Source organism: Caloenas nicobarica, chromosome 5, assembly GCF_036013445.1.
Source record: "Caloenas nicobarica isolate bCalNic1 chromosome 5, bCalNic1.hap1, whole genome shotgun sequence".
Classification (NCBI taxonomy): Eukaryota; Metazoa; Chordata; class Aves; order Columbiformes; family Columbidae; genus Caloenas; species Caloenas nicobarica.
Genome location: NC_088249.1, coordinates 36,847,295 through 36,861,646, shown reverse-complemented (window position 1 = coordinate 36,861,646; position 14,352 = coordinate 36,847,295). Strand labels below are relative to the sequence as shown.

Below are 14,352 nucleotides of genomic sequence, written 5' to 3'. Positions count from 1 at the left end.
GGAATGGAAACATTACTCACCCTGCCTCACCTCTGAAAACAGAAGATGCGCAAAGCCAAACACAACCCACACGGGAAGGGCAACACTGAGTCACAACAGCCCAGCTTGCCCAGCGCCCTGCCGCAAACAGTATCCAGTACTGGACAATTTTAGTCAGAGGTGCAAGAAATGTATCACTGAGGCTGGAGGAACCTAAATAATCTATCGAGATTGGCCTTGGTAGTTGAACCACAGATGTGGCCAGCTTTGTATCACCAGTTATTTGTTTTTTAAAGCATTACTTATGTCACCTGTGGATACCACCTGCAGCAGTGTACCTGCCCACTCCCAAACGCATGTTTTGTTCCTTCCTGATGATGTTCTGCCCAGCTGGCAGTTGCATTCCATGCATCCCACAATCTAATTGTACACTACATAAAACGCTATTTCCTTTCAGAAGTCTGAATTTGTCATGTTTCTGAATACCTCTTCTTCCCAAGCACTCAGTTCAGATGCAGCCTGTTCTGTATGAACACGGCACCACTTTCTCGACAGTCTCTCAATGACAATAACCCTGGTCTCCCAATTCCTCTCCCAGAAGCTCTCCTCCATATCACGATCACTGTTGTTTGCCTTCTCTGAAGACAGCTTGGCTTCTGCCTTATCTTTTGGTGATGGGGAAACCCCCAATGCACATGAACGAGTGAGTCCCCATTTTCTGTGCACCTGTTCCCTGCAAATCCCAACATCTGGCAGTAGTTTACTGCTGTACCTTCAGCCGTACTCTGAGCTGCCTATAGGGGTACCCAGGTCTCTTTCCCAAGATCATACTGTCTTCCTGAGGACCCTGACTGTCAGTTCTCTTTTCGTTACCATCAGAAGAGTTTCACCAGGACGCAATAGTAGCAGCTCTTTTCACTTCTCGTGCTACCCCACTTAGTGGTTAACCAGTCTGACCCTTAACTATTACCCAAACCCAATCACCTGCTCACAGGAAGAATTCAGGGGACTCTTGAAACAAGTCCCATGAGCGTAAAGCAAAGAAAAGGGAAGATAAACCTGCCTTGCGCTTCCCCCTTCCCAAGCTCCCATCTCTTAAGCCTCTCACAAGCCCGGGGGGAGCAGAGTTTGTCTCTGACACACCAACATCTCACCTGGCGCAGCAGCTGGGAGCTGGCTGGCGAGTGGGCATGGACTGACAGCCAGCCTGCATGCACAGCGCCATGCCCTCCACATGTGTTGATAGCTGGATGCCTTACAGGGAAGTCTGAGTCATCGTCATAATCACCTTGGTGTTACAGTTGCCTACAAAGCTGTCTGCTCTACACTTTGAGATTAAGGCTGTTGAAAAAACATCGCCCGAAGCCTAGCTCAGGTTGGTTTTTAACCACTCCAAGAACATGCACCTCTGAAATTTGCTTTTTTGACATTAAGCAAAACCCAACTCTTCACCCCCTTTCTCTCCCCAATTAAATGAGATGAAAAACAATTGAGAAGTTGCATATTTTCATATAAGAACATATTAGCTCTGTACTGCTGGATCTTTTGAAGACTCATGCATTACTAAAAACCCTATTTAAACATGACAGCTGGGAAAAGTAAGCAAGGTCTGCACTTGTTTTAATTTGGGTGGGGCAAAGTTTTTAAAAAAAATCTCTCCTGGCAGAGACTTGCCAACATTTGTAACAGCACAGAGTTTTTAAAATGTTTTTTGTTCCTTTTCTGCAACACTTTCTATAACCTGGCAACACCTGTTCCAAATGGGAAATTGGAAAATCTAAACCTGAAGGCAATTTTAAATGGTTTATATAGACCTGGACTAGACTATAAAAACACTGTAAAGCTGGACCAGATTTTTGCCCAGTTCTTGTCATGGGCTGGACTATCGCAAGTTAGCTTGGAATTACTCTGGCTACAGTAATGTCTTTCTGAAGCCCCTGAGGTACAAAGATCACCAATGACTATAAACAGAGCAAAAAGCAGCAGACTGAAGATGCTGACGTTTCCTCCCAGCGTGTGATGTCAGAGACCCTGAAAGACTTGCCAGGCTTTTCAGCTGTCTGTATAAACAGCCTTTAAAAGCAGAGCTGTCTGATAGCACAGTATGGTGCACACAGAATGATTAAATATTCAGTTAAACACAGCAGCCATTCTGGTTTAGAAGGAACGCATGCATCTGCCATTTATCACAGCTTTGAGGAATTGAGCTACTGGCATGAAACTTTTTGCAAATTCCTTCTGTCAGAAGCCAAATTCTACAGATCAGAGTTATCCAGAGGTACACCAAAAAAGCTAGAATACTGGCTCCCAGTATCAAACCATATTATGAACCTAATGAAAACTCGGCTTGTATCATGAAAACGCACCTAAGCCTTCTGCAGCCTGTATCGAAGTACCAAGTATAGAGGGGCCTTGCAGGCCAGGAATACCTCTCCTTCCAGAAAGGGCATCTCTAAAGAATAGAAAGTCTTTCCTGAGCTAAACCTAAGGCTATGGAACAGCTTCCCTTCGGTGCCTCCTCGCAGAGGGATGAGGAGGGAGAACTCAGCATTGATTAATTATGAGGGCCTGAGGAAACACGCAGAGTGCTCTAATGCAGTCTGTGAAGTTCTTGCCTACCCAAATTAAGCCAAGAACCACATTATTAAAAAAAAAAAAAAAAAAGAAGAAAATCAAAGTCTTTTTAGCATTTGTAATTTGGATTACAGTAGGGAGCCCACACAGCATGTTAGGTGCTTTCCAGACAGTGAAGATGCCGCACCTGCCTTGCCAAAAAAGTTTCTGGTTTACGTAGTTGCACAAGATGGTGCTTGTTTTGTTCAGCTAAATTATAATTGTAAAAGTCTGCATTAATTTCCAGAAGGATCATGCCTGTCTGATCAGGGTTCTTCTCATGTGATCAGGCAGCACTGCCAGAAAGGCTGGTTCTCTTGGAGATATTACTGATGGGCTTCAAAAACTCCCCCTTACAGCAGGACACCTGCTCCCCTGTAACTCAGAGCCCTTGTCTTTGCTCAGCAGCCCTGCCAGCTTTCAGACAGTAAAATGGTGGTTCTTTTACTCATTTCTAGACAGCAAGCGTTCATGCTACAGAAGCGGTGATCACCACAGACCATCCAGAGACATTTAACATACTAGCTGTTTTGACTGCCCATCCGTTCCTGCCCAGCACAAAGTTTTCTTTCTAGCATTTTCTCTGTGCAAGAGCAGAACTACCTTCCTTTGTAAGAAGCCTCAGCCACCTAAAGAAGAAAAACACTGGATGAACACCAAAATATGCCCATGGAGAAAGTACTTGAATCTACCATTTTAAGAGCTGGGACTACCATTCATATGTTACTTGTTCTGTTTTCTTTATTACCCTGTCGACCAAGCAGGCACTGCTTGTATAAGCAGCACAGCCCTGCTCCAACAGAGCATCTTGGTTGCTGCAGGAGATACTGCTGAGCCAGGCAGAGCGCTGGAGAATGTACACAGGGTGCCACCAAACCTCCCCAGACACAGCCAAGGCAGTAACATGATTCTCTGGTCCCTTCAAACCAAGGGAAGCACAACAAGATAAAGTATTCTGCCTTGAACACCAAATGTCCTATCATGATCCTTGGTGCTCAAATCGAAGCTTGTGGATCCTACCAGCCTCAGGACAGCTGCACAAACAGGCTTTGCAAACAACAGAATCAACGCTCACAGAGCTACGCTTGGTGCGTATACACACAGTGTGAATTGATCAGGGAAAAAGTAGCCCTGCAAAAACATGTGCAGAACCATTAGGTTTCCCAGCATCATCTAGAAAGAAGAGGGAAATAACAATCTTAGCTCTGAGATTTCTCAAAGCTTCTTTTTGATACCTGTGTTCCCATTTACTTCAGCACCCAAAAGAAACAGGACTGGGTTATCAGTCCTTTTCTCTCCTCCCTTTTCCTCCATGAGAGAACTATTAAAAGCAGAAAGAAAGAAGAGAAGAAAAGAAAAACACAAAACAAAAAACCCCACCCCACTACAAAATCCCACAAAAAATTACACACAAACTAGCTGAAATCATCTATTTCCCAGGGAAATGTTAAAATTGATCAGGATCGCAAATGGTATCCCTCAAATGTAGGCTCAATATCAAAATAAGCGTAAGTAATGATAGTAGTAGAAAACAATATTTGCATTTTCACTGCATTTCCTTACATTAAGGGAGTCTGCAACAGCTCTGCACCAGCCTGAGTCCCTGCCTTAAAGAGCTTCCAGTTCAATGCAGCTCTCAGAGCATCTTTTTATGTCCAATGCTATATCTGCATAAAGACATAAACCTCCTCCTTGAGCAAATACATTTACACAGGTGCTTGCAGAAACCACTTCCCAAACTACTTTCTGCTTCTTCAGACTTGAAAAGAAAAAGGCAAGATAAGAGGTCAGAATGAAGTTAACTTTGCCAACAAAGCATATCTGTTCTTTTTCTCCACACCTCAACACCACTGCTGACAAACAACAAACACTGATTAAAGGCTTTTTAATGCCTGTGAAGGAAAGCAGACTCCCTGCAGCTGCACAGCAGCTGGGAACACTTGTGTTATTTAGCAGAGAAAGGTCTGACCCCACAAGTGAAAATGAGCTTGGTGGTCACTCATTCTATTCACCATCTGGGTACATTATAAGCACAAACAGAACAGCACAGCCCTTTGTGATGGGGGTAACGAGAAATGACCAAGGCACTGCAGTACCAGAGTAATGTGTTTTAGTAAGTTTTCAGGGGAAAGAGATAGCAAGGGACACAAGTGGCATAAATGTGAGAAAGTGGAAGTCTATTAAGAAACAAATCTACAAGAGTCCACTACAGATCAAAACAGAGGTGCCTCTGCTGTTTAGCAGCTTTGCTGCTGATTAGAACTGCAGGCAGCTGCCCCAAAAAACTGAGTAGGGGTGTCAAACTCATTTTCACCAGCAGCCACATCAGCCTCGTGGCTGCCTTCAAAGGGCCAAATGTAATTTTAAGACTGTATAAATGTAGGAGTAGTTACATTTATACAGTCTTAAAATTACATTCGGCCCTTTGAAGGCAACTGCGAGGCTGATGTGGCCCCCAGGGAAAATGAGTTTGACACCCCTGGAGTAGAGAGATGGAGAAAACAGTACATGCAATGTCTTACTCCTGTTTTGGCAGACTTCGAGTTTGAAGACCCTTTGAATACACTGTTGGGGGAAAAAAAAAAAAAAAAAAAAAAAATCTATCTAGGTTTGTTCATACAGTACAGATCACCCACCAATTTGTTTAAGCAATGTCTGGGTTTCAACTGGAATAGTTCATTTTCTTCATAGCAGCTAGTATAGGGCTACGTTTTGGATTTGTGCTGGAAACAGTGTTGATAAGACAGGGATGTTTCATTCACTGCTGAGCAGAGCTTACACAGAATCAAGGCCTTTTCTGCTGCTCACACCACCCACCAGCAAGTAGGCTGGGGATGTACAAGAAGTTGGGAAGGGACAGAGATGGGACAACTGACCCCATGCGACCAAAGGGATACCCCACACCATATGACATCATGCTCAGTACATGAAGTTGGGAGAAGAAGAAAGAAGGGGGGAACATTTGGAGTGATGGCATTTGTCTTCCCAACCATTAGGTGTGATGAAGCTCAGCTTTCCTGGAGATGGCTGAACACTTGCCTGCTGATGGGAAGCAGTGAATGAATCCCTTGTTTTGCTTTGCTTGTGTGCACAGCTTTTGCTTTACCTATTAAACTCTTTATTTCAACCTAAAATTCTCACTTTTACCCTTCCAATTCTCTCCCCACTCCCACCAGGGAAGAGTGAGTGAGCAGCTGTGAGATGCTTAGTTACCAGCTGGGGTTAAACCATGATAGTCCTTTTTGGCACCCAACGTGGAGCTGAAAGGGTTCAAGATAATGGCGGGTTCAATTGGAACGTGCTAGATCAAGTGTATAGGTGTTATCGCTGTTTAGCTATTAATCAGCAGGCTTCTGTGTTCACCCTAGGGCTTGCCTTACTATACATTAGAGTCTAATCCTTGTTAGTGGCCACTTCTTGCTTTCACTGCTTGCTGTATGGCTTATTTTGCACTGCTGTGCCTGGGAACATTTTGATAACAGCAGTGGTGATGGGCCTGGGCTGGCAGATGGCCAGGGCATCACTGCTGGTTTTGTGCTGCTTTACTGGACAGGCTGCAATTCTAGCATGAACTTGAATCAAAGGGACAATGACCTGTGGATGAGTCCATACAGGAGCAGGACACAGCATAGTATCTGTGGCCCCACCAATCAGGTACACCTCAAAGCATCTGTGGCTGTGGTTATATCTGTGCTGCAGCAGGTATACCTCTGAAAGGATTGTGGCCCAAGGGTAAGTCTACACTGGAGAAGGTACCCCTTGAAGCATCTGTGGCTGTGTATAAGGTCATGCTGGAGCACCTCAGAGTGTGTGGCCACAGATAAGCCCACAAGAGAGCAGGTACACCCCTGAAGGAACTGCAACCATGGATAAGGTCATGTTGGAGCAAGTACGCTTCTGAAGGGACTGTGGCTATGGGTAAGGCCACAGTGGAGCAGGTATATCTCTGAGGGCATTGTGGCCCATGGAGAAGGCCTGTCTTTAAGATGATCAACTTGTTCCTAGGGAGAATTCCACCTGAGAACCATACTATTTTATACATTAGAGGAGACTATAAACTTCTGGACATTTTTGTTGCTGTTGGAAAGCATCATTTCACATTTCTTAGTTTTAACCACACTGATGTATTCCTTGGTTTCAGGCTCTAACCTGGTGCAACCAGCCATAGTAGAGGCAGAGCTGGAGCCAAGTCCCAGTTTTAGTCATGGCTAGATTCTAAGCCCCATGGCAGGTTGCCTATAGGGCCACAAGAACTTCAACATCAACCACGGGTTTGATATTTCAGCCAAGTTTCCTGCCATGGAACCAGAAGCCTAGCAGGTTCTTAGTGGGAGACCCAAAATGCTTGGCTTTGAAAAATACAAAGAAAATTTGAAAACCTTAGAAACTCTGGCAGAGATGGGACTGTCAAGGATTGCAGTCTTCCATGTGCAGAAACATATCAACCATCACAGCTCCCAAGAGCTGACCTAGGTGTTCAGCCTTGGTCCATCCACTCTCAGAACCTATTTAGTGAAAAAGGGCTTTTGAAGTGAGCTTACTGGAAAGTCTGTGTTTTGAGATGGGGGGAAGGAAGAAATTAATTTATTTTAATATTTCCTTTTTGGATACGCTCAGAAGTTTGTATTTCACTTGCATCTGGACAATTTCAGTTTAATAATGTTTTTAAACTGAAGTTTCTCAAAGTCCCACATCTTAAACAAGTCCCAGTCCTTGTGTGTGTTGTTTTCTAGCATCTTAGATTTTTATCCCCAAACTTAAAGCTTTCCCAACAAATTTTAGAAGGGCACAGCACTTTCCTCAGACAGGAGGGACTTACAAGGATACTGGAATACTTTTATTCCTTGAGTCATCCCACCTGCAAAGTGAAGAGTCTAGCCTAAGTTAAAGCACCACTTATGTTTCAAGCTCAGGTCCCTCAGTTGTGCAAACAAGAACAGGTTCAAAGCATACAGCCTGTGCTTGAGGATGGTGAAGGCTGGGCAAACACATGGGATCACACCACAAAGCAGGCAAACTCTAGCTGTATTTGTACGAGTTGAATTCAAGACAGTTTTCTGCCCTTACAGGCTAGAAATCTCATTTTTCTACAGTGATTCTCCCTTCCCCCACCATCCTCCCTCAATCTTTGCGTTGTGTAAGCCACTACAATAAAGGAGAGCACTTAAGTACTGTGCTTCATCTGCTAGATTAATTCTAGCTAGGAAATAATACCCTGGTTTTCTTCACAAACTGATACCCAAACACGATGCAGCAGCTGTGCTCCGCTTTTAGAATATGAGGTACTAAGTCCAAAGAGGTTGCCCAACAGCGTATTTGAAGAGCCTACTTACACCAAATTGTTCAGGAGGAAACCCTCAGATTCTGACCTCATCCCAGAAAAGCTCTACTGGGGTTTTTTGTTCTTGTGGCTTTGTTTTTAACAGAAAAAGAAAAAGCCACTGCAATCAGGGAGTGAACTTAAAGCTATACATCTTCTTTTTCTTGTGAGGTGCAAGCTTGTGCAAGTGCTTAGCTACAGTTGACTTCTGGGAAGGAAAATGCCAGAGACATTAAGGACAAGGAGTTCACCAGATTTTAAAATAATCCCTTCTCCCACAGAATTTTCATCCACATGCCTGTATCACCTTTATAAAAACTGACTTGAATTTTATGAACACCAAGTTTAAGCATCTCATAAGTTGTACCACAGATCAGTATACCTACCAACTGAACAGAGGAGGAAGCCAAAACTCTAAAACGAAATAGAAATTTCAGCTCAAGTCTCACATTTCTAACACATGACTTCTAAACCTTTCTAGTAAGTTTGGCAACATTAAGGCAGAGACTGATTTAACTCCTTTGAAATAACATTACTTCAGCTTCTGTCAAAGCTCACTCTCCTACTCAGATTATTCTTCCAGCCAATATGACATGCAAGGCTAGAACAAACTTGAGATTAAATTTAATTCGTCAAACACATTGACTAGAGAAGGCATGTTTAACTTGGACTATTTCTTCTCTTTAGCTTTGCTACTATACATGTTGAACCAGACAGAAAATCCAGATGTTTGCATAGTCAGGCAATTAACTTCTTGTCCCAAAGAAAACAACAGCAAAACTTCCATTAACATAAAACGTGGAATCTTGTCTTTATTACATTGTATTGTTTAATAACCACTCTTTCTGGTTTAGTGAGTCCTCTGCTTATTCAGCATAACTCAAGAACAAACTCAAAACATCCTTCTGTATAACATATGCCAAGTTAGTCTCCTTTGAGTAACCATATCCCCTACTTTAGTTTCTCATAATGATAGGTGAGGCTGTTGTTCTCCCCTGGCAAATGTAGCGGGATTACAGCTTTGTGCTGTCACTCAGTGAGAAGTCAGCTGTTCCACTGGAATGGAATATGTTTTCCTCAAAAGCAGCTCTCAGGAAAGCAGAAGGGTTGAAGTAATGTCAGGTGTATACTTCAATAAAGGACAGTAACTCAAGCAAGACTTCCAGGTAGAATGATCCCTATCCTTACACAAATGCTGTCACATTGAATACTTTAAACCGTCGCATGCATTCTTCATGATCTGGAGCAAACCCTCTTGGCACTGATTCTCTTCAGTAATGGAGGAGATTGAAGTACCTGCTTTCTTACCTTCCACTGTATAAACCACTAAGAGTCAATCCCAGGATTTTAAGGGTTCTGTACACTCACATAGGAAGTTAGCCACATACAGAAAGTAGCTACAAAACCGTATGTTGTTGAGCCTATTTCCCCCTCATACTACCTGCAGTAGAGCTGGCTATGCAGCCAGCCTAGGAAAGCTTCTTCCCCATTTACAAGAGTTTGGAGTACTGTAGACAGAATGGGCAAGCTGTGAATCTCCAAGTCAGTTGATAAGCTTTCTAAACATCCCAAACTGGCAAGAAAAAAAAAAAAAAATCACATTTTCTCATCTCATCACATTCTCTCCAATAAGACAAAACCCTCTATATATGCCAGAGACCACCCACTGCAAAAACTCAGTATCAAGTCTTACCAAAGAGAGCTTTGAAACCCCTTGAACACTGCCTCCTAGGTGAGAGCCATCAATTCCCTTTAGCGTGCACACAAGGCACATTACTTAGGCACACACAGCAAAACAGATGCAACTGAGCTTACATCAAGCCAGATACTCCTTCCCCATTGTCTAGTTTACAATGTCTCACTTCAGTCACCGCCATATGTATCAGACACTATCATTGTAACCAAGGCAGATGTATGAAGAGGACTACCATCTCTGGAACCACTCTACTCTGCTAGATCATCACACGAGGAGACATTATGATTAAATATAGTTTACAAACACTTTGTCAGACATCTTCAGAGCTGAGCTCCAATGGAAATACTTGGGGTATAAGGAGTGCCTTTGGACAGTTGTGTTTTGTTCTTATAGTTCTCCAAGATGGAAAATGCAACCCATTAAAACTGCATAGCTCTACAAGTTTCAGTCCTTCTTAAATCAATTCTTCTAAAATGCTGAAGGAAGCATTCAAAGTGAAGCTGGCATCCAGCCTTCATTATGGTGGTTGTTACTGCTGCGAACAGCAGAACCAAGTAGTAGATATTAGGAATAGCTGAGCTCATTAGTTCGAAACCCAGCAAGGGCTGGCTGCCCATCAGTAGAGGTATACTAACTGAATGCCAAGACTGAAATTCCATTGCACAGGAGGGATATTAAAAAAGGAGGTACTGTGAACATTAAAGGGTTCACTTTTAACTATATTCTTACCCCTACATGATCCAAATACTATGATTAACCAAAGATAACTCAGGGGAAGATGGCTGCATCAGTGGCTTCTCCCTATTTCACTTAACTTTACATATACTATCATCAGCACTTCAGTGTCAAAGCTTCTGAAGCACTGCTACTACTACTTCTGTTTGGGGACATAACTATCTTGACATGTCTCCTATAGGCTTACCTTGCCACCTCCAGACAGATATTCAGAGTTGGGTTCTGGCTCCATCAGCTCTACAGAATAAAGGTGGTTGCCCTTATGTACTCTATTACTCCTCTAAAGTGTCAAATACAGTGAAACTGAAGAAAAAAAAAGGACAGGAATTTCACCTTGTTCATACATAATGTGTTCCCATATTAAATACAGAGTAGCTCACGTCGCAAATATTCTGAAAGCAGCAGCTTTCTCACATTTACAGCTAACATCATTCCAGCATTCTTTAAAAGAACCAGGTTTTTCCCTAATATTATAGAGGTTGTGTTATCCCTGGACTTTTAGCCTATGGATAAAGAGGCAACAACAAACAAACATTCTCATTAGCAGAAGTATTAACTGTTCAGTTAATATCTATGAGGTACTCTTTGCTCTTTCAAGAAAACCCTGCAGTAGCAATGTCCACCTACCAATACATGCAGGTATTTGACATTAAGATTGCATACATCTGACCTGCAGACAGGTAGTTTCAGAGATTCAATTTCTACACAAGTCAAATTATAACATTTGAAGACACCATTTAGAAATCTTAACTCTTGCTTAGCAGGCCAGTGACTCTTCAGAACAGCCCTCCAATAGGGGTCATAAGGATCCCAGGCTCAGCTTCTTAACACTCACTGCTTCCAAGTGCCAAACCCACCTTCGTGGATTCTACAGTGACCAAAACAGACACTAAATCTAAGGCAAGGTTTAAATTCAGAACAACAACAACAAAAATAGTCCTGCTAACCAAGAAAAGAAATATGCCAGCCAGGAATTTGAAGCAAGAGGGGAAGAATCAGGAAAGGATGTACGAAACAGCACTGGAACTCCTGTCAAAAGTCAGAAAAAATAAACTTTTACCCCTAACTCCCTAAGGGAAAGAGTCACTGTTTCATTATTTTGTTCTGCAGTTCTGTTTGCATTGTATTTTGCAGTGTTTACAATAATTCTCATCTTTCTACTTACATTTAAACCAAATGCTTCCCTCAGATTTGTCAGAGTAACCACCCACAGAGTTTAGCCCTCTGTATGAATTAAGTGCTGGACAATACTTCCTCAGACTGTCAGGCAGTCAAAGCCTCCTGGGACAGCACAGGCAGTGAAGCTTTCCCTGGTATTAAAAGTCTTTCCGGATCACAAATGGAAGAAGCTGCTGTGTACAGAAGGCTCAGGATATCAACTTCAGTTCTGCTGGTATGAAACCAATTATTTGCTCCCACCTCAAAAAAGTCACTTAATGTGACTGTTTAAATAATACAATAAAAACCTTTCCATAACAGACAAGATGCATGTAGTGCTTGCTTCATGAGTTGGAAAAGCTACAGAGAGACAGTTCTAAGATAAAATGGTCATGAGAGACAAGAATGAAGGATCCTTGTTAACTGCACCATGGTTAGCTTTAATGGCATCCTCTGCTGTCACTGACAGACAGTATTCAGAAAAGTATTACTGTATACACTGAAGAGTAAAGACATTTTCTGATTTCTGCAGACAGGATTCCTCTACAGTAGTTACTTGTGTCAAGGTTGCAGTAGTAACTTAACTGCTGATTGCTGAACTTGAAAGGGGAAAAACAAAGCAGAAAAAAAACAGGCCAAGCATCACTAGAGCACTGCTACTTGTTGCAGAGTCAAACTAGGCAACACCATTTCAAACTAGCAAGTTGCTCCTGTGCAAGGTTTTTGAGCCTATTCAAATAGAGTTCACATGCCTTCCAATAGCTTGGGAATAAGATGATGCATTTTATCACTGCTGCTGAACTACTCAGCCATATTACTATTACAGTAGCACAAAAATTTGTTTTACCATGCAAACCTGTTTACACAAGTCAGGAGCATTTTCCATAATGAAGTGATAGATGTGGTTTGTATGATGTTCCCAGAAGAATCCCTCCTGTCAAGATCTACAAGGAATCATAGAACCATTAAAATAAGACTACCACACCTACCACTAAACCATATCCCTAAGCACCACGTCTACCACCCCTTAAACACCTCCGGGGATGGTGACTCAACCACTTCCCTGGGCAGCCTGTTCCAATGCTTGACAACACTTTCAGTGAAGAATTTTTTCCTAATATCCAATCTAAACCTCCCCTGGCACAACTTGAAGCCATTTCCTCTCGTCCTATCACTTGTTACTTGGATTACTTAGGAGAAGAGACCAACCCCTTCCATGCTACAACCTCCCTTCAGGTAGTTGTAGACAGCGATAAGGTCTCCCCTCAGCCCCCTTTTCTTCAGGCTAAACAGCCCCAGTTCCCTCAGCTGCTCCTTGTGCCTTCCAACTGAAGTAGTCTATTCTACATGTAGAAGAGAAGCAAGAACAGGGGTATCTTCAAAAGAAGAAACATTTACAGGTATCTTGATGCTGTTGTAGGTTGTTGGTATGAGTTTACCCAGCAAGATAAAATTTCTTTCCTAAAGTGCTTCCCCCCACCCCATCACATTTATATATACACTTTCAGTCTCTCAGGTTGACAACTTTTTCACAGCATTTTGCACTATAGCACTGTTTAGTTTAGTGTGTTTACTTTCAGTTTGCAGAAAGGGTTATTCCAGCTACACTGAACTTTTTTTCACACTTTCAGTGAGAAGGTACAGAATACTCACACTGATTCCTTGTTGCTAGAGGCAGACATGCTTTCCTTATTTTCTGTGGAAATAAGTTTTAAAGCATTTACAGCTCTACAGTATTTCCCCTTAAACACAAGTGAAGCCAACTTTCATTGTCACTAAGGGCCTTGTAGTCAAAAGCCACCCAAACCAGTGCAGTATCTTCATACATGAGCCATTTGGTCCAGGACTGACAGCTTTCCATACAAGCAACCACCTCTGGTCCAAAAAAAAAAAATAATAATCACATGCACTCCCCAGGTTAACTTTCCTCCAATTGTACTCACTGGAGTTCTGGAAGTGCTCAGCTAACTCTGTGCTGCAATTTGTATGTGTCTCTCTCGTGGAAGTTAAAAAATATCTAACATACATATTGGTCTGGTTTTGCTGTCTGCCTCCCTGAAGGGAGCAGCATATCAGTCTTAATATAAGCAAATATGAGACCTTTGCACAATAAATCTTTGACACAGATAATTGGCAAGATTATTGCAGCCTCTCATCTTCCTTTTCAGGGAATGTTATTAAGAAAGCTGTGGCAAAACAGCTGTGGCTTTATCTGGATTCCTCAGATTTTCTGGATCTCGTTCTGTCTGGTCTAAGACCTGGCCTCAGTACAAACACATACTCAGGCTCACTGGTCAGACATCTCAGTGGACAAAGACCAAACTGACATTTTTAGTTGACAGACTTAAAGCAGGCTGTGATACCAGCTTCCACATAGCTTTTGTGACTACTTCAGACTATGAAGAGTAGTAGTACTCATACCATCACCACATCTGGAAGAGCACAGTGAGCTCCTGCACAGGGTTAAGCAGCTTTTTCTTTTCATACCTTCCATAGCCTAAGAGGCTGCTGAGCCTGATCTCATCTGAAGGAATTTGCTTTTCTGACCCCGATGATCAAGGTTCCTCTTCTCATTGGAGGATATTGCCCATCTTTCCTGCAGCCTGGACTATGGCCTAGAAGATGATGAGCCCAGGAAGAAGTGGCACCAGTAGGAAGGATAAGCAGCAGGACTTCATCACTGAATAGCAACACTTCTCATCCACCTGCAGCCACCCGTGTAGGAATTACAGCATGCACTTCTCATCCAAGATGACACTAGCAAATCATACTCCCTCACCCTGCTCAAATGTAAGCCTCAAGAGACCTCTAGTCACTATAGCTATGAAGTGCTGCAGACCCCAGTTGAGGT

At 42.7% G+C, this 14,352-nt stretch overlaps 1 protein-coding gene across 2 annotated transcripts in view; it reads right to left on the bottom strand.

The window, feature by feature from the left end:
• The window catches only part of SMOC1 (SPARC related modular calcium binding 1), a 129,411-nt gene that overhangs the window by 90,092 nt on the left and 24,967 nt on the right, over positions 1 to 14,352 (bottom strand). The gene's annotated exons all lie outside the window — the stretch shown is intronic.